This window comes from Neovison vison, chromosome 11 (genome assembly GCF_020171115.1).
Source record: "Neovison vison isolate M4711 chromosome 11, ASM_NN_V1, whole genome shotgun sequence".
In the NCBI taxonomy this organism is placed as follows: domain Eukaryota; kingdom Metazoa; phylum Chordata; class Mammalia; order Carnivora; family Mustelidae; genus Neogale; species Neogale vison.
Window position 1 is genome coordinate 109,668,206 of NC_058101.1, and position 24,036 is coordinate 109,692,241.

At 37.6% G+C, this 24,036-nt stretch overlaps 2 pseudogenes; one reads left to right on the forward strand and one right to left on the reverse strand.

The window, feature by feature from the left end:
• Positions 1-17,152: 17,152 nt before the first annotated feature.
• On the forward strand, positions 17,153-20,331 carry LOC122890280 (annotated as a pseudogene).
• On the reverse strand, positions 17,533-19,821 carry LOC122889368 (annotated as a pseudogene).
• Positions 20,332-24,036: the final 3,705 nt, after the last annotated feature.

The window sequence follows — 24,036 nt, forward strand, 5'->3', positions numbered from 1 at the left end:
ACATAAATGGAAACACATCCCATGTTTATGTATTGGAAGACTTATATTGTTAAGCTGTCAATACCACCCAAAGAAATCTACAGATTCAATGCAATCCTTATCAAAACCCCAGCAATGTTTTTTGTAGAAATAGAAAAACCAATCTCAAAATTCATATGGAATCAGGGGACCCCAAGTAGCCAAAACAATCTTGTAAAAGGAGAACAAAGGGGCACCTGGTTCGTGCAGTTTGTTAAGCACCTGACTCTTGGTATCAGCTCAGGTTGTGATTTCAGGGTTGTGAGACCAAGCCCCATGTCAGGCTTCCTCTGGCCCTCCTGCTCATACTCTCTCTCTCTATCTCAAATAAATAAATAAATATTAAAAAAAAAAGAAGAAGAAAAAAGAAAAAGGAGAATTAAGCTGGAGGAGTCACATTTCTTGATTTCAAAACTTATTATAAAACAACAATAATCTAAGCATTGTGGTACTGGCATGAAGACAGACATAATTATCAATGAAATAGAATAGAGAGCCCAGAAATAAAACTTCTTATATATGGTTCAGTGATTCTTGACAAGGGTGCCAAGACCATTTAATGGAAGGACAGTCTTTCCAACAAATGGTGCTGGTAAAACTGGTTATCTACATGCAAAAGAATAAAGTTGGATCCTTACCTAACATCATACACAACATTTAACTTAAAATGGATCGAAGATCTGAATGTAAAATTGAAAACTAAAAAACCCTTAGAAGAAAACATAGGGCAAAAGCTTCACAGTATTGGATTTGGCAATGATTTTTTGGACATGTCACCAAAATCACAGGAAACAAATGAAAAAATAGACAAATTGAACTTCGTAAAATTTTTTAAAATTGTGCATCAAGAGGCAATATTAGTAGAATAAAAAGGAAACCCACAGGGGGCGCCTGGGTGGCTCAGTGGGTTAAGCCTCTGCCTTCGGCTCAGGTCATGATCCCAGGGTGCTGGGATCGAGCCCCACATTGGACCCTCTGCTCAGTGAGGAGCCTGCTTCCTCCTCTCTCTCTGCCTGCCTCTCTGCCTACTTGTGATCTCTCTCTCTGTCCAATAAATTAAATAAAAATCTTTAAAAAAAAAAAAAAGGAAACCCACAGAATGGAAGAAAATATTAAGAAATCGGTGTATCTGATAAGGGATTAATATCCAGACCACATAGAGAACTCCTAGAACACAATAATAAAAAAGCAAAGAACCCAATTAAAAAGTGAGCGAAGAATTGAATAGACATCTCTCCAAGGAAGATTACAAATGGACAATAAGCACATGAAAAGATGCTCAACATCTCCAATCATTAGAGAAATGCAAATCAAAACTACAATGAGACTTCTCAAATCCACTATGATTGCTATTAAGATTTGAAGAAACTGGATGGTGCCTGGTTGGCTCAGTTGGTTAAGTGTCTGGCTCTTAATCTCAGCTCAGTTCTTGGTCTCAGAGTTGTGAGTTCAATCCTTGCGTTAGACTCCACACTGGGCATGGAGCCTACTTTAAACAAACAAACAAAAAGATTTGAAGAAACTGGAACCCTGGTACATTATTAGTAGATGTGCAACATGGGACAACTGCTGTGGAAAGAGTATGATGGTCCTCAAAGAGTTAACAATAGAATTATTATATGATCTAGCAATTTTACTTCTAGGAATATACCCAAAAGAACTGGAAGTAGAATCTTGAAGAGGTAGTTGTATTCCCATGTTCACAGCAACATAATTCACAGTAGCTACAATATGGAAGCAACCCACATGTCCATCAACTGATGAAGGGATAAGCAAAATGTCATAAACTATACAATTAAATACTATTCAACCTTAAAAAGGAAGGAAATTCTGACACATGCTACAACATGGGTTAACCTGGAGGACATTAAGGTAAATAAAATAAGCCAGTCACAAAAAGACAGTAATATTTGGTTTTACTTACATGACGTACTCAGAGTAGCCAAAACCATAGAGATAGAAAGTAAAATGGTGATTTCCAGGAGCTAATGTAAAGAGCAATGGAGATTTATTTTTCAACGGGTATAAAATTTTATTGACAAGATAAAAAGAGTTCTAGAGATAGATAGTGGTGATGGTTGTGCAACATTATAAATGTAATGTACCCAATAACACTGAACTGTACACTTAAAATTGATTAATACAGTACATTTTATGTCATATGTATTTTACCAAATAAAAACAAATTGAAAAAAGTTTGAGTAATAATTATCCCTAACTTTTCTCCATCTCTTTTCATTTATGTCCATCCTTTACAGTTTTCAATACCATGCTTTGCCTAATATACTGGGTATGACCTGAAGAACCTTGTAGGTGTGTTCTTTGTCCCCCATCTCATGGAGGGAAAGAATAAAGAACATCCAAACTTATTTGCAAAACTAAGTTCTGGCAGCTTAAAATGGGTTCTGGTTTCCACTACTGCAAGAACCAGCAGAATTCCTGGTTCCTTATAGATATTGAGGGATACCCAAATATGCCACCATAAAATATACCTCTTTGGCATATGGATTATTTTGAAGTAGAGGACATTGAACACTAGCAGATGCAGAAAAAACCCTAAAAATAGGACACACGTTTTCTTATTTTAAAGGAAATTACATTTACAAAGGAAATTTTCTTTTTTTGTTTTCTTTTTAAGTTTTTATTTATTTATTTGACAGAGAGAGAGAGCACAAGCAGGGAAAGCAGCAGGCAGAGGGAGAGGGAGAAGCAGGCTCCCCGCTGAGCAAGAAGGTCTCTGGGTCTCTGGGATCAAGACCTGAGCTGAAGGCAGACCTAAACCTGTTGAGTCCTCCAGGTGCCCCTTTATTAAGTTTTTATTTTAATTACAGTTGGCTAACATCACTGTTATATAAAGGAAATTTTCACTTCTGGAGATGTCCTTAAGTCTCTCCTACCACTTAGAGAAGGACCCTTAACAACTGATGAATCCAGAAGGCACTAACTTAAATCTGCGTAACAAATCTCACCAAACAATCCCTGTTTACCATAATTTTCTTAGTCAATTCCACATAATTTGCCTCCCCTTCTTAAAAACTTCAAGCCCTTTTTCTTTGTTGATATTTAAACTCAAGTTCCAACCAATTATTTGGGTTATTCATCACTGAATACTCCCATGTTTTTATGCACAGGGCACATGTTAATGGCCTCCTGTCAGTTTTTCTCTTGTTAATTTGTCTTTAGCCGGTCTAATTTATAGGACCCCAGCTGGAGAAACTAAGATGGGTAGATGAAAAGATTTTCCCTTACCTACAACATCCTCTTTTTCTTTCTGTGCACCAACCATGGTTGGGTTGCTTTTCAATCTGGGTTGAATTCATGCTGGCCCTGTACCTGTGCCACTTTATTTTTTTCTCTTTGATAAAGCTTAAGGCTAAGAATACCTTAAGTTGAGTGTGGAACCAAACATTCCTGTCTGTTTTCTTTGATTGGCCTGAGAAATACCCACTAGCCAGGGATGTATATGTAAATTTATCTTTTAGGTAGAGATTAACTATTTAATGATTATTCTAAACTAGTGGGCCTTTTCTTATAAATGGCCATATAGCTATAATAGCAGAATGTGCTAACATTTGTTAATTTTCATTTTTGGTCTGAAAGGTACCTGAACTTCTTAGCTCAACTGTCTTTCAGAGGCAGATAATACTTTAAGGAGTCTCTGCCCATTGCCTTTTTGACTTAATTGTATCCAATGGAAAGTCAAAAGTTTTTTATTAGGTGACAATTGATTCAGGTATGTATCACCAATGGGTACTAAAACTATCCCATTGATAAAGAATTGAGTATCTACATGGTCTCAAAGTATCTAATCACAATTACTAATTAATTACAAAAGGAAAACTAATGATTTTATAATGGAAAAACTTGTCAAACATCACCTTAAGTGAGCAATCAAAGTTAACATCACCAATAGTGGGAAAAGTCAATGCCATATGCTTTGTGATGTGAAATAATGATAAAAACACAGTTTCACATTTATAGTATTCCAGTAAAAAATGCATACCCTAAATCTAATCATCAGATGAACTGTGGACTGAGTATGGCTTGTGGGCTGTAGTTCATTTATCTCTGCACTAGACTGGTATGTCCTTGACATTAAGGATGGTGTGTTCTTATGTCTCTGCTTCTCTAGTGCCCCAAACAAGACTTACCATTCAGGAGGTTTTCAACAAATATTTGACTTGTAAATGAAGATTGTCCTGTCCTACCTTTGTGCTGGGTCTTTGGTTTCACAGGTCACATAACTTTGACCTAATCGTTTGCTACTTCTTTCCATAGCCACAAGATCTCAACTTTAACAGTAATGACACGAGCTGTGCCTCCTTTGTAAGTCTGCTGTGGAAATCAGAAGTAAGAGCTTTTTTTGCTGTTGTTTTTTAAAGTAATCTCTATGTTCAACGTGGGACTCAAGCTCATGAGCCTGAGATCAAGAATTGCATGCTCTACCCACTGAGCCAACCAGGTAACCCCAGAAGGAAGAGCTTTGATACTATTTCACATGAAGGCCAAGTTGACAAAAATTCCCATGGAGGTCATGGGAAAGAGGATATTTTACCTATTTTAATTTTACCTATTTCCTGGTAAACCTGTTAGAGTTTAATTATAATCCTGTTCCAGAGCAAGTGATGTTGAGAGTTTTTTTGTTTGTTTTAATTACAATCTTAGTCTGAGTCTCTGACCAGAAAGAACTTGGTAACTTGGTTGAGAAAACAAAACACTCAGAAATGAAAAAATTATGGGACAGAGGCAAATCTTCCATATACCTGACAACATTTATTTCATTCCTCCCTGCCTCAATGCTCAGATGTCATTGATCAATTAGAAGTAATCTCCTTTTCCTTTTAATTCCCATGATACTCCATCAACAGGCTGGATTATAATTATTGTGCATATATTTCCTCTAGTGGTTTTCTCACCAGGGATAGCCCTGCCAGCAGGACAAACATATTCATCCCTGTATTCGGGTGACTTTGCCTGGGTGATTCCCTTTTTCTTTACTTCCATACCCTATCAATACTTCCTTCCCTTTTTTATGGATATATTCTTTCATTTGCCATGCTAATATACTCAATAAGTTACATGAAATCTTGTAAACTTGACAAGAGTTCTGTCTTACAGGTGACTTTGCCTATAAATGAATTGCATGTAAGTACATAGTTTCATTCTTTGAGGACCATCTTATTTACCCAATATCCATATTCTTTAGAGACCACCCCCAGGGGCACTCTGTACTGACATTTGCAGAAAGTAAATTAATGTTTTACTTATACCTGCATTGAGGTTGGCGTCATGTTCTGGACATCAATATTCTGATTGTGTAAGATGGTGTTTAGGAAATCTCTTGAGCATTGTTCCTCCTTGAAATTATTTCACTTGAGTTTAGGTACCCTGCTGTTGTATTATTTCCATGTGCCTGCATTTGCATATTTCCATTGTGATAAACATCTGCATTCATCCTTATTTCCTTCCTTCCTGTTTCAGGAGATGAAGTGTCCCCCCCATTGCTCAACTCACAGCAATCTGGCTTCTGCTTATCCTCTACCTTCTTCACTCCATGACTGAGATTATCTTTACTGATATAAATAATGCATTAAAAATGCCAAATTCAGTGGATCCACTTCAGTCTTTATCTTACTGAATCTCTCTTACTTGTGATTGTTGGACAAACAGTTCTCAAAACTTTATCCTCTATGTTCTTGGCTTTCCTGACATTATTCTGATTTTAATCACGTATGTCTAACCAATTTTTTTCTTTTTCCTTCACAGGATCCTCTTTGCCTACAGATCTTTACTCTTGGTTGTTTCTGAGGGTTCATCTATCTTCAGGCATTGTTTATCTCTTTTTGTCTTCTTATGTTGGGTGGCCATTAACAAGGTTTTAATTCTCTCTCATATGCTGACATTCAAATCTCTGTGTCAATCCTGTTCTTTCCTTTCATACTTAGATAACTAACTAGTTAAAAATTCCTGAGTATTGGCAATGTTTTGGTATTTCACAACATGATAATAAAGCATCACTTTTGTTGACCAAACTTTAAGTTACTCAACAATATGTATAGATATTAGGTATAAATTTTTCGTGTCATTACAGAAATGTCTTCCATATAATCTTTTGGATGTTTTCTAGTTCATTAGATAGATGGATTAAAAAGGGGAGAGAGTTAAATACTTTATTAAATTTTTGAGAAATTAAATAAGTACACAACTACAGTTGGATATATGTTATCTTAAGTTTCTCATTTCAAATTTCAGGTTTGTTTTACCTAACACTGGGTCTCTAAAGTAACTGTACTAGTTTTATATTAATAGGTCGATCAGAATATTTTGTCCGTAACAGACACCCTCCCTCAAAGTGGCTTCAACAACAAAGAAATAATCTCACATATCAGTTATTCTAGAGGTAGAGTGGGTTCCAAGTTTAGTCTCTTCAGTCACTTGAGGACTTAGGTTTACTCCACTTTCTAATATGCTTATGTCCTACACATTATTACCAAGTAAGTTTATCCTGTGACAGTAAGGGTGATTTAGCTTTAGGTTTTCAACAAAATATTTCTATACATCCACAAGTTAGTTCCAGCCGCTAGGTCCAGACACACTAACATTTGAAAAAAGAAGAGACCATTATTTTGTCCTATGGCTCTTTCATAGAAATACAACTTCCTCAGAACCACTAGCAGACTATATTTCACAACCCTTTGGACACTGGATTTTTTTCTATTGCTGTCATTACAAATTACCACAAACTTAGTAGCCTATAGCGACACTCATTTACTATCTCATACTTCTGTAGGACAGAAGTCTGGGTAGACTCTATTGGGCTCTCTGTTTAGAACCTCACAAGCTAATGTCCAGTTGTAGGCTGGGCTGGGCTTCTTTCTGGAGGATTTGAGGAAAAAATTCACTTTCAGGTTCATTCAAATTTTTCACAAGATTGAGTTCCCTGTGGTTAGAAGACGGAGGTCCTCATTTCCTTGCTAGCTATTAGTGAGGGGTTGATCTGAGCAATTTGGGGCTGTCTGCATTCCTCACAAGTGGTTCCCTTCAACCATTCTTGTACTTGAAATCTCTCTTCCTTCTGCTTTTTAGGGCTTGTATGATTAGATTTTAGGCCTACCCGGAATAATTTCCTTATCTTGAGACAACTGTGCCAAATAATAGGACATAAACATGAGAGTGACATCTCTCTTTATTCACAGATTTCAGGGATCAGGTTAAGGCATCTTTAAGGGCCAATTTTCGAATTATGCCTATAGTAGCCACAGTTGGGTCACACACCCTTTTCTGAACCAATCATTGCCAAGGGGAATGAATTACCATAATTTGCTCAGATTGTTTTCTGGGGTGGAATGGATATGTTGGGGGAAAAACCACAAAGTTCTCCACTCAGTGCTCATATTATAGTGCTTCTCTTGAGAAGTGACAAATGGGCTCATATATTCTCTCTACAATGTACATATTTTTCTTACAAAAAATAATATATCCTGTTAGTACTCTATTTTCCTCCTTATTTCTCATAATGCATAGTACACATTGGTTAAGATATCAGTTATACATTATTTTAGGGGAGGAGAAAAAAGTTTTTGAAGCGAAGCCTAGCATTTAGGAAAAAAAGAACAAAGTCTGTCTTTCTTATTCTATCATGGTATTTTTAAAAAAGATAGCTTATTAACCTGTTGGGTTGATGGATGGCAACAATGTTATGGGTACAGATTTGGAATTTCTTTCATGTCTTTATGTAAAACATGTAGTAGAATTTGGCAGATATGGTGCTGGTATTTGTTCAGCTGTTATAGGTGAGTAAACATTGATGTCTGGGAAAAACTTTCTGTAAGAAATCACTGTCCACTTAGCATTACTGTTGATGAACTATTTATGGAATCATTAACTTTCAAGGATCTCCAGTATTGCTTTGAGAGCTCCTCTCTAATAATTATCTAACTTCTTGTTTTCTCACTCCCTCAGTCTATGCACCACACTGCTCTGCCTAGTTTGTTGAAATGTAAGGGCGATCTGGCTATATTTATTTTGTTAATGCTTACTGTAGCCTAGGAAAATCTAGCTAACAATGTAGATGTCATTTTCCTTACCTCCCTTTTCATACATGCTCCTCCAGAGGCTGTTTCCTTTGCCCATGATGATGACTTTCCTCCAAAGAGGAAACCTTCTCATTATGCAAGAGTAAGTAGAGACATTTCCCTATTAGAGTCCCTTTCATGAGGATTTACCACAGTTGATTGTACCATCCGGCAGAGGTATTCACTATGTAATTAGGGAAGATTTCTCAAGAGCTCGAACCAGGGTCGGGAGATAGTCTAGGTGAGGGATACGTTCTGCTTATTTGACTGATATGTGTCTTGCATGTCAAGATATAGTTCAAGAACTGATAAACTTTGTCAAATATAAATTATTTCAGGAAATGAAGTGGTAGTGAAAACATAGTTAGACCTGGGACTTTTGCTGTAAATATGGTACTTTCAGCCAACAAAAGGTCAACTGCCTGCTAAATTAGGTAGGCCTTAGTCATTTTCTACTGTTTCTGGATGAATTTGTTCATTTTTAAGTATGAGGAAACAAGGGTCTTAACTGGATATAATTAGCTTAAGGCAAGCAGTGAAGTAAGAAAAATTCACTAACACCTGACTTAAAGTATTCAATGTCAGTGGAATCATTAGTCCACTTTATTATAGTGTTTTATTATATACTAGTATAAAAACGTACATTTGGTAGATGTCAATATTTAACATCCATAGATTTTTTGATGTATTTCACTATAGAGAGATGACTCTTTTCTCTGGGTTTCTTAAATTAATTATCCAATGCAGGAATTCTGGCTATTGTGTTCATGAATAAGGCCATAAAACATGGTATATTGGAAACATTATATTGTCAGAAACTTTTTATTGATATATAGGTTTTCTGTTAAATTATTTAGCTGTAACTATTTATAAAGCTGAATTATTTTTATTTGTGAATTAATGAGAGGATGAATGAGTATTAGCATAAATTGGTGAAATTGTGCCATCTAGTGCCTTTATTGGAAAAACTTTCCCAGGATTTTAAATATAGACAGATTCTGGAAACTGAATCTGAAATATACTAATTAAAAATGAGTCTAGAAATCTATTTTTCCAACCCCTAAATACTAGAGATAAAAATATGAGTACAAAAATGAAAATAAATTTAGGACACTTGTTACTGGGAGACTGTATTCCAGGCACAGGAAAGAATTCTAGTGAATCTGGCGTGGTCATTCCAAGTATTTCCTCAGATTTGTTTACTGCACCTAGTATAACATTCTCTGTGGAGTGTGTGTATTAGTGGAGAGTAGGACTAAGAAGAGACAGTACAAAGAAGGAGATTCTTAGTTGGTGGTGGTGAAAGGGACAATCTTAAAGAATGAGGCTGAAAGATTCTTCTCCCTGTCTGATATATGGCCACCTCAGGCCCTATCCTGAGAGCTGGGGGAAGACAGAGTTGTGCGATGGTGCGTGTTTTAATGAAAGGGGAAAAGTGTTGTCATTACAATAAACGGGGAGAGATGAGGGAGAAGGTAGAAAGAATGAAAGATTTTATTTTAGTGTGTAGCTGAAATTAAATGACAGAAGCCTTTGGAGGAGTCATGTTTATCTGGGTTTGCGTTTGTGTGAGTTTGGAATTACCTGACGACTTTTAGAGAATTTTCACATGCTAAAGAAAGGTAGGGGTAGAAGCAAAGAAGGATAAATTCAGGAACCTTATAAAATAGCTGTATAGAAACATAATGACATGATGAATATCAATTTCTTTTAATCACAAGTATGTTAGGAAAAATTTCTTCAACTACCCACCTGTATGTCTCCCGTACATGGGAGATACGCAGATCACTTGTGTTAGTTATTTTGCCTATTCAGTTAGGCTAAAGATTTCTTTTATCTAGTAACCTTCATGTAATACTGATCATGCACCATCTTGTGACTTCTATTATTTTCTTGACATTTTTTGTATCTTGAATTGCCACTTTATTAATGTTTTTAGGATTTGCATCAACAGCTGTATCCATATCTACAAAAATGTGTTGCATACCTCTCAATATCTTATTCATAATAGAGGATTAATAAATACTTGCCTTATTTGCTGGGCGTGAGTAGAATTTTCCTTCACCCAGGTAAAGACATGTTGTCAACAAATCCTTTATATTACAACCATGAGAAGAAAGTATATTTCACCAAACACATTTGAGATTTCATAAGCACTCATTTAAGATCATTACCTTACTTTTTATATTTTGTTGTGGTGAAAAAAAAACCATAAAATTGACCATCCTAACCATTTTTTAAGTGTATAGCCCAGTAGTGTTATGTATATTCATGTTGTTGTGCAAAGGATCTCCAAAACCTTTTCATGTTTGAAAACAGATCTCCATATCCATAAACAATTCTTCATCTCCTCCTCTGCCAGCCCCTGGCAGCCACCACTCTTCTTTCTGTTTCTATATATTTGACTACTTCAGATACCTCATAAAAATGGCATCATGTAGTGTTTGTCTTTTTGTGACTGGCTTATTTCATGCAGCATAATGTCCTCCAGGATCATCCATGCTATAGCATGTGGCAGGACTTCCTTTCTTTTTAAGGCTGAGTAATATTCAGCCTTAAAAGGTAATTATTTCTGAAGTACTGAGATTTTAATGAGATTTACTTAATGAATGAGAACTACAAATCATTTTAACATGGTCTGTCTATATAATAGAAGAATATAGCTACATATATTTAGTAAAACACTATACAGTGCTAAGATAGAATTCTAACAATGGAGAATCTTCTAAAACTATAATATGCTCCTTTGGGACCATTATGCAAGACAGCAGGTTTTTAAAAATGCCATGTAAACATATTCTTAAATTTTTTATTAATTTGTAAGTTGAGCCATGTGAGATTTCTACCTCAGTATCATGTAGTTTCCATTTTTAATATACTGATTTTATTTTATTTTTTTAAAGATTTTATTTATTTATTTGACAGAGATCACAAGTAGATAGACAGGCAGGCAGAGAGAGAGAGGAAGGCAAGCAGGCTCCCCGCTGAGCAGAGAGCCCCATGCGGGGCTCAATCCCAGGACCCTGGGATCATGACCTGAGCCGAAGGAAGAGGTTTTAACCCACTGAGCCACCCAGGCGCCCCTTAATGTACTGATTTTATTTTTTTTTTATTTTTTTTTTTAAAGATTTTATTTTATTTATTTTTTGAGAGAGAGAGACAGTGAGAGAGAGCATGAGCGAGGAGAAGGTCAGAGAGCGAAGCAGACTCCCCATGGAGCTGGGAGCCTGATGCGGGACTCGATCCCGGGACTCCAGGATCACGCCCTGAGCCGGAGGCAGTCGTCCAACCAACTGCGCCGCCCAGGCGTCCCAATGTACTGATTTTAAATGATGTGTCAAAATTTACTGATTTTCAATCTTTAAAAATCATACATCATATTTAAAAATTCTTCATTTAGTCTTTTTTAAACTTTCTTAGAAGAAAAAGTTAAATACCTTACCATTTCACTCATACTTTTTAAAGAAAAAATACTGCATTTGGTATCATTTGCCTTATTTTCATACCATTAAAAGATATTATCAGTCAACTGTTAACTGAAACTATCCATTCTAGGAGGACTCAACCCAGAGCAATTCACCACAAAAATAGGGAGAGCAACTTACTAAGGCTCAGCCAACAGCATCTGCCTTGATCTCAAACCCACTTTTCAGAGTATCAGAAGAATGAATAGTTGCCACTGCTTTCTGACAGGTGATTTATTATGCAGATTGATTTTGGTTAAAGTTAGTAAGAGAAACATGTTATCTGTCCATTCCTGAGAAATTCCTCAGTGTGAAAACTTCATTTGACCCATTTTTACATAACTTATTTTCCTTCATGACTCTACATTTTTGCTGTATAACCTCTCCAACTGCCTCTCCACATGTCCCATGATGGACCTCACTAAATCACATATGGCTCTGCATCCAATCAGTGTTTACCTCATTTGGCATTGGATTTTTCTCATCACTGTCATTTGATTCAGGTGGGATGGTACATATTTCCCAAAGGACCCCAAACTATGTATGCAGGTGTGCTGCAATCTTTATTGCAAACACTTCCTGATTTACCTCTCACCATGCTCTTGCTTTACTTCACTCGTGGCATTAAAGCACAAACATTTCACAGCTCTGCCTGTTTTCTTTCCCTGTTTTGTCTCTTTCAACCAAAGTTTCACACATTAAATTTTATTAAATAATCCTAAAGCATTTCCCTCATTTTGTAAACAATGAATAAATGTGATGTTTATCTATTCCTTCCTCACTCTTCTCCTTCACCCGCATTTTCTCCCCATTTTTAAGGAACTTTGATTTCATCAAATGTCTTTCCTGCGTCTATTGATACGAACATATATTAATTTTGCTGATAATGTGTTAATGTGAAGAATTATGTTTCTGAAGTTGAATCATTCATGCAATCATAGATTTTACCTATTTGGTCTTATTGAATTATCTTTTAAAAACATTGCTAGATTCTACATGCTATCATTTCTTTAAAATTTTTGCATACATATTTATTATAGAGATTAACTGGTGGAATTTGGTAGAATCTTGGAACATCTTTTGGTATTAAAATTATACTAGTTTCATGAATGAAAATGAGATTTTAGCTTTATAATATGGAGTATATGAAATAATATTGGAATTATCTTTTTTTTTAAGGTTAAATAAGACTTAGCTATGGGGCGCCTGGGTGGCTCAGTGGGTTAAGCCGCTGTCTTCGGCTCAGGTCATGATCTCAGAGTCCTGGGATCGAGTCCCGCATCGAGCCCCGCATCGGGCTCTCTGCTCAGCAGGGAGCCTGCTTCCCTCTCTCTCTCTCTCTGCCTGCCTCTCTGCCTACTTGTGATTTCTCTCTGTCAAATAAATAAATAAAATCTAAAAAAAAAAAAAAAAAAGAAAAGAAAAAAAAAAGACTTAGCTATGATTTTCACCAGGTTTTCATGCTTTTTTCTTTAAGGATTTATTTATTTAAGAGAAAGAAAGAGCAGATGCTCACACACATGAGTGGGGGGAGGGGCAGAGGGAGACAGAAAGGAAAGAGAGAATTTCAAACTGACTCTCCGGTGACCAAGGTGCCCTATGTGGGGTTGAATCACACAACCATGGATCATGACCTGAGCTAAAATCAAGAGTAGGGCGCTCAACTGACTGAGCCACCGAGGCATTCCTTATGCCTGATTTTAAATAAACTTTTTATTTTTGAATGGTTTTAGATGTCCAGAAAAGATGTGAAGTACAGAGATACTTTCTTTATAACCCATACCCAATGTCCTTTATTGACATCTTTCATTTTCGTGATTTATTTGCTATAATAATGAGCCAATATTGATATATTGATATGTACCAATCCATACTTTATTTGGATTTCCTTAATTTTTACCTAGTATCCTTTATCTATTCCAGAATCTCATTTAGGATACTACATTGCACTTAGTTATTTTGTCTTCTTAGGCTCTTTTTGGCTCTGACAGTTTCTCAGACTTCCCTTGTTTTTGATGACAATGACAGTTTTGAGGAGTACTGGTTAGGTATTTTGAGGAATTTCCCTCAATTGGCATTTGTCTGTTTTCCTCATAATTAGACTGTGGTTATGAGTTTCAGGGGAAGATCATAAGGGTACAGTGCTATTTTCATCACATCAAAGTTACATACTGTCAACACAACTTATGACTGTTGATGTTAATTTTGATCACCTGGCTGTGGTAGCATTTTCTGGGTTTTTCCACAGTAGTTGTTCTTTTTTTGTTTGTTTCAAGACTTCCCTTATTTCTTTTTTTCTTCATTTTTCTTTGAGAGAAGTTGGTGTGTTAACTTCAACATTTGAGGAATATTTCTTCTCCTTTAGGGAGGGAGTATCTACATAAAATACTTGGTATTTCATGATAACTTTGTATTTCAAAATTTATTAAGGTTCCTTTGCAGTCAAACAGAAGATTTTGTGTATCAAGTCCAATTTTATTTTTCACAACTTATTTTTCATCTATCCAATTCTGAAAGAGGTGCATTGATATGTCCACTACTACTGTATTTTGATCAAGTTCTCTTTGCATTCTAAGAGCTTTTGCTTTACGTATCAGCTGCAATATTTGATGCATATGGTTTTGCTACTGTTGTATCATCTTCATAAACTTGTTTTTCCCCCAGTTTTATTGAGATGCAATTGACATGCAGCACTGTATAAGTTTCAAGTGTACAATATACATAAACTTGGTTTTTATCAGTAGCTGGTATCTCTCAGTCTAGTTTGGTACTTTTAACCTTAAATCTCCCATAGTTGGTTATGTCGTCTTAATTTGGTCTGAATTTCCTTGGTATCATTTTCCCATTCCTTTATTGTCAATGTATTTTAGTGATTCTTATAGATAGTAGTTTCTATCTGAGATTTTTAAAATTAATCTGATTATCTCTATCTTTAGTGGGAGAATTTAATGCTTTACACTTAGTGCAATGATCATATGCTTGATTTTCTTTCATTTAATTTTATTATTTATGTTACTTTTTTATGAATTTATACTGGCTTGATATAGTGATTACTCATTCCATTTTTTTTTAATGTGGATACTCTATTACAAGATTTTCATTCTATTATTGGTTACCTCTCCTTTCCTGTGCTCCAAATCAGACACATTTCCTCACTATTACTTGAAAATAAGATAGTCATTTATTTATTTTTAATTTTTTTTACTAAAACATTCTGTTTTTCTCTTGGTCACTCTCCACGGTAAGATGAAGCCTCTAGAATATTTTCATTTTCTTTATTCTTTTCTTCTCTTTCTCATCAGCCATGATTTCCACAACACTTTGTGTTACTTCTTCCTCTAGATCCTCCAGTTCCTAGTTTTTTCTATATAATTTGTCAGACTGCAAATTAGTTTTTCATCAGCCATGTCATCTTAGTTTCTAGAGTCCTTACTTAGAACATACATAAACAGTTATATTTGGTCAGTTATTGTGTATTAATATTTAAATATAATATGATATATTTACAGAAAGTTTATTGACCAACACTATTTCCTCTCTTCTTTATTGTATAAGAAAACACATTACCTTGAGGTTTTTCATATAGTTTTATATAGATAATTTCTTTTTTGGTTAGAGCCAAATCATGAGTCTCTTCATTTGCTATCTATGAATAATAAACAGTACTTCCTAAATTCTCACATATCCACACATCTTACTTATGTGCTGACACATGCATAAAATTATTATTGGGCATAGGCTCCTTTGGTTTCCATCCACTTTTTTCCCCTTAGTCTGTGTATGTTTTCCTTTGTCTATGATGTTGCAGTGTTGAAAATGAGAATTCTAATTTCATTCTGATCCTTTCCCTTTATAAGCAACTTATTCTGTCTCTTCCATAAGAATTTTTCGGATATGTCCAGATATATGCCATTTCTCATTAATAGCAACTCAATCTTCGTCCTTTTAATCTGAAGACTCAGGTCTTATTCTGAGGATTCCTTTTCCTTTCTTTCTTAACTTCCTCCAATGCCCCAATTGTCTTTTCTGCTTTTAGAATGTCTATTATTAAAAAAAGTAAGAATTATTATTATTTTTATTATTTGTATATTCATTCTTCTGGATCTATCTGTAGGTCTCTTATCTGTTCCTGTACATTTCTGTGTTTTTATATTTTTTTGTTCTCTGTTTTGACATATTTCTTCCATTTGGTCTCAAGCTCATTTGGGTTGCAACAATTACTAGCCTTTCTTTCAATTAATCTATGCAATTGTTCAGCTGGGAAGTCATATGTTTAGCTTCAGAATCTCTTTCCTGTGCTGTACTTAACCATCTCAAGTGCTCTTATTTTACTAGCTGTCATCTGTCTCTGCTAGCACCTACAGAAAGTGGTCTGAATTCTATTTATTTTGAAAGACCTTCCTCTCACTGAACATCATCTTACATGATTACCTAGATGTATTAAATCTATTTTATATTATATCTTTATTTGTTAGCTTATTGGGGTCAGGTGGCACCCCACTGGTGCCTTCAATGATAGAAATCTTGGAAGTCATGGAAGGTGATGACTATCTCATGTGGAAGGAAGCCCTCATCCTATTTTCCCTACTGGAACATTCATAGAACCCAAGCCTTTACCTGTACCTGGCTGCCCAGAGACCTCAGAAAGGGTTTACTTAGGAGAGTAAGATATATTAAAGTTGGTAGTTGAGGGGAAAAAGGTCACCTTTAAGTTCCTATAGTCCTAGATTCCCTGTGTAAGATGCATTCTTTCAATTAACTTCTTAAAAACCACTTATTTCATTGAAATTCCTGAAAATTCAAAATAATTTAATAAACATTTATTGAGCATCTTTTTACATATGTAAGAATCATAATGAGAGTACAGTGGGGTAAAAGGATATCTTCAGCTGATTATCCATTTTCTTCCTCATATTCCTTTTTAAAAAAAGATTTATTTTTTTAAGAGTGTTTTTAGTTTTACAACAAATCTGCAATGAAGGTATAGAGATTTTCCATATGCCCCCTTCCCCCATACATGCATAACCTCTCCAATTATTAACATCACTCACCAGAATATTACTTTTTTTTTTTTAACTGAGGATGAATCTACATCGACACATTATAATTGCCCAAAGTCCATAGTTTACATTAGGGTTCATTCTTGGTGTTGCATGTACTATGTATCTGGACAAAAGTAAAATGAAATACAGCTATCATTATAATATTATACAGAGTATATTTATTGTGCTAAAAATCCTGTGCTCCACCTGTTCATCTCTTCTTCCTACTCCACAACTGGTAGTAGCTGATCTTTTGTCTCCATAGTTTGCCTTTTCCAGAATCATACAGTATGTGGCCTTTTTAAGAATGGCCATTCAGAATGGCCATATGCATTTAGGTTTCTTTTATGTTTCTCATGGCTTGATAGCTCATGTCTTTTTAGTGCTGGATAACATTCCAACATGCCTGCATGTACTGCAAAATATCTACTCACCTACTGAAAGATGTCTTGCTTGCTTCCAAGATTTGACAATTAAGAATAAAGCTACTATAGGGTCTCCACCCAGAGACCTCTGCTCTGTTGCACCACCCATGGTGTTACCTTGGAGAGTCATGGCCTCTTTTCATTTGGTCCTCATCCAACTTCAGGTTTCTTTCATCAAATCAGATAACCTCACTCAAGCCTGTGGCCTTGTCTGGGAGGCAGCAAGAGGAGGAGCCAAAATGGTTGCTCTTCCAGAATGCTTTAATTCTTTTTTTTTTTTTTTTTTTTTGTATAAAACTGTATCTTCTTTATTTTGCATACTTTAATCTCAGAACAAAATAAACAAACAAACAAACAAAAAAAACACAATACACATCCAAACCCCTTGTCAAATAATCAGAAGGGATAGGGCTTTAGGGCCTTCTTTCCTGCCTCAAAGACAGGAGGAAGAAAAAAAAAACAACACAAAAACCACTAGACATCAGCAGAGGGAACCAGGTGAACAGGGCCACTCCCGGCTGCTGGGGAGCCATGGGGACACTATACAGAGGGCTCAAGGTCTGCAGGTAGAACTAATCTTCTTCTTCCATGCGAGAGGCATCCTCATCACCCTCAAGGGGGGAGATCTCATCAGGAACAGCAGCACTGGGTTCCTCTGCTCTCACTTCATCTTCATCAATGCCCAGGCCTAGCTTGATCATGCGGTAGATGCGGTTGGAGTGAGTCTGGGGAGCCTCCAGTGAGAAGCCAGAAGAGAGCAGAGCTGTTTCAAACAGCAGCACCACCAGGTCCTTGACAGCCTTGTCGTTCTTGTCCGCCTCTGCCTTCTGCCGCAGTGTCTCCACAATGGGGTGGTCAGGATTGATCTCCAGGTGCTTCTTGGCCATCATATAGCCCATTGTGGAGTTGTCCCAGTTGGCCTGGGCTTTCATGATCCGCTCCATGTTGGCTGTCCAGCCATAGGTGCTAGTCACAATGCAGCAGGGTGAAGACACTAGCCTGTTAGAGATGGTCACCTTCTCAACCTTCTTATCCAAGATTTCTTTCATGAGTTTGCAGAGGTTCTCGAACTTGGCCTTGCTCTCCTCCATTTTCTTCTTCTCCTCTTCATCCTCAGGCAGCTCCAGGCCCTCCTTGGTAACGGAGACTAGACTCTTCCCATCAAACTCCTTGAGTTGCTGCACGTCAAGGAGTACTCGTCAATAGGCTCTGCCATATATGCTACCTGGAAGCCCCGCTTTCGCACTCGCTCCACAAAAGCGGAGTTGGCAACCTGCTCTTTGCTCTCATCGGTGATGTAATAGATGGACTTCTGGGTCTCCTTCATGCGGGACACATACTCTGAAAGAGAAGTCATCTCATCCCCAGACTGGGAGGTATGGCAATGCAGCAGCTCAGAAAGGCGGCGCCGGTTAGTTGAGTCCTCATGGATTCCAAGCTTTAGGTTTTTAGAGAACGCCTCATAGAATTTCTTATAGTTCTCCTTGTCTTCTGCCAGTTCAGAGAAGAGCTCAAGGCACTTCACAATATTTTTGCGAATGACCTTCAAGATTTTGCTCTGCTGAAGCATTTCTCGGGAGATGTTCAGGGGGCAGATCCTCAGAGTCAACCACACCACGGATGAAGTTGAGATACTCTGGTATCAATTCATCACAGCTGTCCATGATAAACGCACAGCGAACGTAGAGTTTGATGTTGTTCTTTTTCTTCTTGTTCTCAAAGAGGTCAAAAGGAGCCCGACGGGGGATGAAAAGCAATGCCCTGAATTCCAGCTGACCTTCTACAGAGAAGTGCTTGACTGCCAAATGGTCTTCCCAGTCATTAGTAAGGCTCTTGTAAAACTCTCCATATTCTTCCTGAGTAATGTCATCAGGGTTTCTGGTCCAAATGGGTTTAGTCTTGTTCAGTTCTTCCTGATCAATGTATTTCTCTTTAATCTTCTTTGTTTTCTTTTTCTTGTCTTTCCCACTATCATCCTCCTCATCTGATCCCACATCTTCAATCTTCGGCTTCTCCTCATCGTCTTTATCTTCTTCCTTCTTCTCCCCTTTCTCCTCCTCTGCCTCATCATCACTGATTTCTTTCTCTCGTTCCTTTTCCAAATAAAGGGTAATGGGGTAACCTATGAACTGCGAGTGCTTCTTCATCACTTCTTTGACCCGTCTCTCCTCTAAATACTCTGTCTGGTATTCTTTAAGATGGAGAATCGCTTTGGCACCCCGGCCAATGGGCTCACCATGGTCTGCACGCACAGTGAAGGAGACCCCAGCAGAAGACTCCCAGGCATACAATCATCATTGTGCTTTGTGATAACCACCACCTTCTCTGCCACCAGGTAGGCAGAATAAAAGCCAATGCCAAATTGTCCAATCATGGAGATGTCTGCACCAGCCTGAAGAGCCTCTATGAATGCTTTAGTTCCGGACTTGGCAATTGTTCCCAAATTATTTATGAGATCGGCTTTGGTCATGCCAATGCCTGTGTCCACTAGAGTCAGGGTGCGTTCCTGGGGGTTGGGGATGATGTCAATTTTCAGCTCTTTACCACTGTCCAACTTGGAAGGATCTGTCAGGCTCTCATAGCGAATCTTGTCCAAGGCATCAGACGCGTTACTGATCAACTCCCGAAGGAAAATTTCCTCGTTAGAATAGAAAGTATTGATGATGAGGGACATAAGTTGGGCAATTTCTGCCTGGAAGGCAAAAGTCTCCACCTCCTCCTCTCCATGGTGCACTTCCTCAGGCATCTTAAAAGAGAAGAGCTGCAAGCACTACAGACCACAGTGGGAAGGGGCTGCGTCCAGCGACGACCCCGCAACAAGACCGCGCGGGGGTGACTCAAGAGCCAGAATGCTTTAATTCTTAAATTTGGTATGAAATATTTTCCTGAATATGCAGAGAAAATACTTGGTGAATCCACACAGAAGCTTTCTGAAGTAGCAAAGGAGTGCAGCATATATCTCATTGGAGTTTCCATTCTTGAAGAGGATGCTGGGAGATTATTTAACGCCTCTGCTGTGTTTAGACCTGATGGAACTTTATAGGTAGAGCACAGAAAGCTTCATCTGTTTGACATCGATGTTTCTGGGAAAATTACATTACCAGAATCTAAAACATTGAGTCCTGGTGATAGTTTTTCCACAATTGATGCTCCTTACTGCCGAGTAGGCATTGGCATCTGCTATGACACTGCTTTGTAGAGCTTGTGCAAATCTACATAGAGGGGCTGGCAGCTGTTAGTCTATTCTGGAGCTTTTAATTTGACTTCCGGACCAGCCCACTGGGACAGAACTGAAAAAGCTGGCTGAAATATGCCAGTAAATCCCCATTTTTAGCCAGAAATGATCAGACCTGTATGCAGTGGGGGCAACAAAGCTCTAAGGTTTAGCTTCTAACATGTCATGAAACAGAATAATAACATTTCTGCAATTTAAAGAATTTCCTGTTAAATTCTTTACAGTTTTTTTTTTTTTTTAAATTTTTAAAAAACACCAGCCTTTTCCCTTCCTGGGAACTCTCTATTGAGATGATGGAGCATCAGCACACCGTTCCTTTCACATCACATTAAACAGTTAAAAAGGACTTCCTGCTACCCCTTCCCCCACCAAAAAATAAAGCTGCTGTAAAATCAGTGTGTAGGATTTTTTTTTTTTTAAAGATTTTTATTTATTTATTTCGACAGACAGAGATCACAAGTAGGCAGAGAGGCAGGCAGAGAGAGAAGGAGGGGAAGCAGGCTCCCCGCAGAGCAGAGAGCCCGACGCGGGGCTCGATCCCAGGACCCCGGGATCATGACCTGAGCCGAAGGCAGAGGCTTTAACCCACTGAGCCACCCAGGCGCCCCAGTGTGTAGGATTTTATGTCGACATTAATTTTCAACTCCTTTGGGGAAATACCAAGGAGCATGATTGCTGGACTGTATGGTGAGTATGTTTAATTTTGTAAGAAAACTGCCAAACTGTCTTTCAAGGGGCTGTATCATTTTGGATTCTCTCTAGCAATGGTCCTATTACTCTACACCCTTGTCAGCATTTGGTATTGTCAGTTCCCTGGATTTTGGCCATTCTAATAGGTGTGTAGTGATATGATGGTTAATTTTATGTGCCAACTTGACAGGCCCATAGAATGTTTAGAAAGCTGGTAAAGCATTGTTTCTGGGTTTGTCTGTGGTGTGTTTCTAGAAGACATTAGCATTTGATTCAGTAGACTGCCCTCATCAATGTGGGCAGGCATCACTCATTCCATAGGGGGAATGAATAGGATGAATGAATGGAACAAAAAGCAAAGGAAGAGTAAATTTTCTCTCTTGAGCTGAGACAGCCATCTTTTCCTGCCCTTGGACATCTGAACCCCTTATTTAATGGGCCTCCAGACTCTGGGACTTACACCAGTGGCCCCCAATTCTCAGGCCTCTACCCTTGGACTGGGAGTTATACCATTGACTTCCTTGGTTCTCAGGCCTTTGGACATGTACTGAACTATATCATCAGATTTCTTGGTTCTCTAACTTGCAGATTGGAGAATTGGTACTTCTCAGCCTCCATAACTGTATGGGCCAATTCCTGCAATAATTTCTTCTCTCTCTCTCTCTCTCTCTCTCTATATATATATATATATATATATATATATATCTCATTGGTTTTGTTTCTCTGAAGAAACCAACATAAATAGTATCTTTTTGTTTTGTCTTTGCGTTTCCCTGATGATATATGATGTTGAACATCTTGCCATATGCTTACTAGTCACCTATAGATCTTCTTTGATGAGGTATTTAGGTCTCTGGTCCTTTTTTTTAAATTGGGTTGCTTGTTTTTTACTGTTAAGTTTTAAGAGTCTTTGCATATTTTGAGTAATAGTGCTTTATCAGATGTGTCTTTCACAAATATTTTCTCCCAGTCTGTGGCTTATCTTCTACTTCTCTTGACCCAATATGTTTTCACTTAGACATATGATCTTATACGTCTTCATATTAGTAATTGGTACTTTAGTATAGATGTGCTTACTAGTATGGATATGTTTAATGTACTCTAACAAGTGGAAAACTCTGATTCATGGTATTACATCTGAAAAGCGGGCTCCTTTAATTTTCAAACTTTTCCTCTTGGTCTCCTTCTATCTGATAGAACAATACTTCTTTTTTTTTTTTTTTTTGGTAACATTTTTATTTATTTACTTGACAGTGAGAGAGCAGAGGCAGGGGAATCAGCAGAGGAAGAGAGAGAAGCAGTGAGCCAGATGTGGGGCTTGATCCCATAATGCTGGGATCATGACCTGAGCTGAAGGCAGATACTTAACTGAGACACCCAGGTGACCCTCAGAACAATATTTCAAAAAAATTTTTTTTAATTATTTATTTTTGTCGGAGAGAGAGAGAGAGAGAAAGTGCACAAACAGGAGGAGTGGCAGGCAGAGGGAGAAGCAGGCTCTTTGAGCAAGAAGACCAATGCGGGACTTGATCCTAAAGCCCTGGGATCAAGAGCTTAGCAGATGGCAGACACTTAACTGCTGAGCTATTCAGAACAATACTTTTTAAAAAGACTTTATTTTTTAAGTAAGGCTGGGTAAGGCTCGAACCCACAACCATGAGATCAAGAGTTGCATGCTCCACTCTCCACTGACAGCCAGCCAGGCACCACAGAACAATACTTCTTTAAAAAGCAACAAAAAGGGGCGCCTGGGTGGTTCAGTGGGTTAAAGCCTCTGCCTTCAGCTCAGGTCATGATCCCAGGGTCCTGGGATGGAGCCCCGCATCAGTCTCTCTGCTCCGCAGGGAGCCTGCTTCCTCCTCTCTCTCTGCCTGCCTCTCTGCCTACTTGTGATCTCTGTCAAATAAATAAATAAAATATTTAAAAAAATAATAGTATTAACTTAAAAAAAAAGCAACAAAAACTATCAGCAAATGTGGATGTCTGTGGCCACATTTAGGAGAGAAATAATTAATAAAAGCATGGTTCATTTTTTTTTCTCAAGAAGCCAGTACTCCTGTGTTGTTTCAGAACATTTACAAATTTTGGTTTTCTCATTAAATTTAAAGTACTAACCTGGTATCAAAAGTAATATTACTTTGTTGGTGTTTCATTTTATATTTTACTATCTTTTAAAAAGTATTCAACAAACATTAAAAATGTACTCTTTAAAATGTGCTATCTAATGGGGCGCCTGGGTGGCTCAGTGGGTTAAGCCGCTGCCTTCGGCTCAGGTCATGATCTCAGGCATCACTCATTCCATAGGGGGAATGAATAGGATGAATGAGTCCCCGCATCGGGCTCTCTGCTCACAGGGAGCCTGCTTCCCTCTCTCTCTCTGCCTGCCTCTCCATCTACTTGTGATTTCTCTCTGTCAAATAAATAAATAAAATCTTTAAAAAAATATATAAAATGTGCTATCTAAATGCTGTAATTAGGGGCTCCTGGGTGGCTCAGTGGGTTAAAGCCTCTGCCTTCGGCTCAGGTCATGATCCCAGGATCCTGGGATCGAGCCCCGCATCGGGCTCTCTGCTTGGCGGGGAGCCTGCTTCCTCCTCTCTCTCTGCCTACTTCTGATCTCTCTCTTTAATAAAAAAAAAAAAAAAAAAAAATCTGTAATTAAAAAATGATGTTCCCTAAAGTTTAACATTCATAGATAAGACGAAGGAAGGGCATTTCTAGGCAGAGATAAAATCTTGAACAAAAGTACAGAAATGAAAAGGGCAAGGTTTGTGTGAATGTTATGTAACTTATGTGAATGGGGCATGCAGGAAGAGACAGAAATGGAAAAGTGGATTGGCTTGTTTGAAACACCCAGTGCCAAACTTACACAGTAGCAATAAATTTCTGAGTATGGGAGAGATATTTTCAAAATGGCACTTAGGAAGATTAACCTAACTACAGTATGTGGGATAACTTGTAAGGGACAAGTTACCAAAGGGATTCCAGTTGCGATGTTAGAATACACCAAATCAGTAGGGTTGAGAACATCATCAAAATGACAGCAAGAATGCAGTGAGGGGTAGATTTCAGAAAGATCACAGGCGG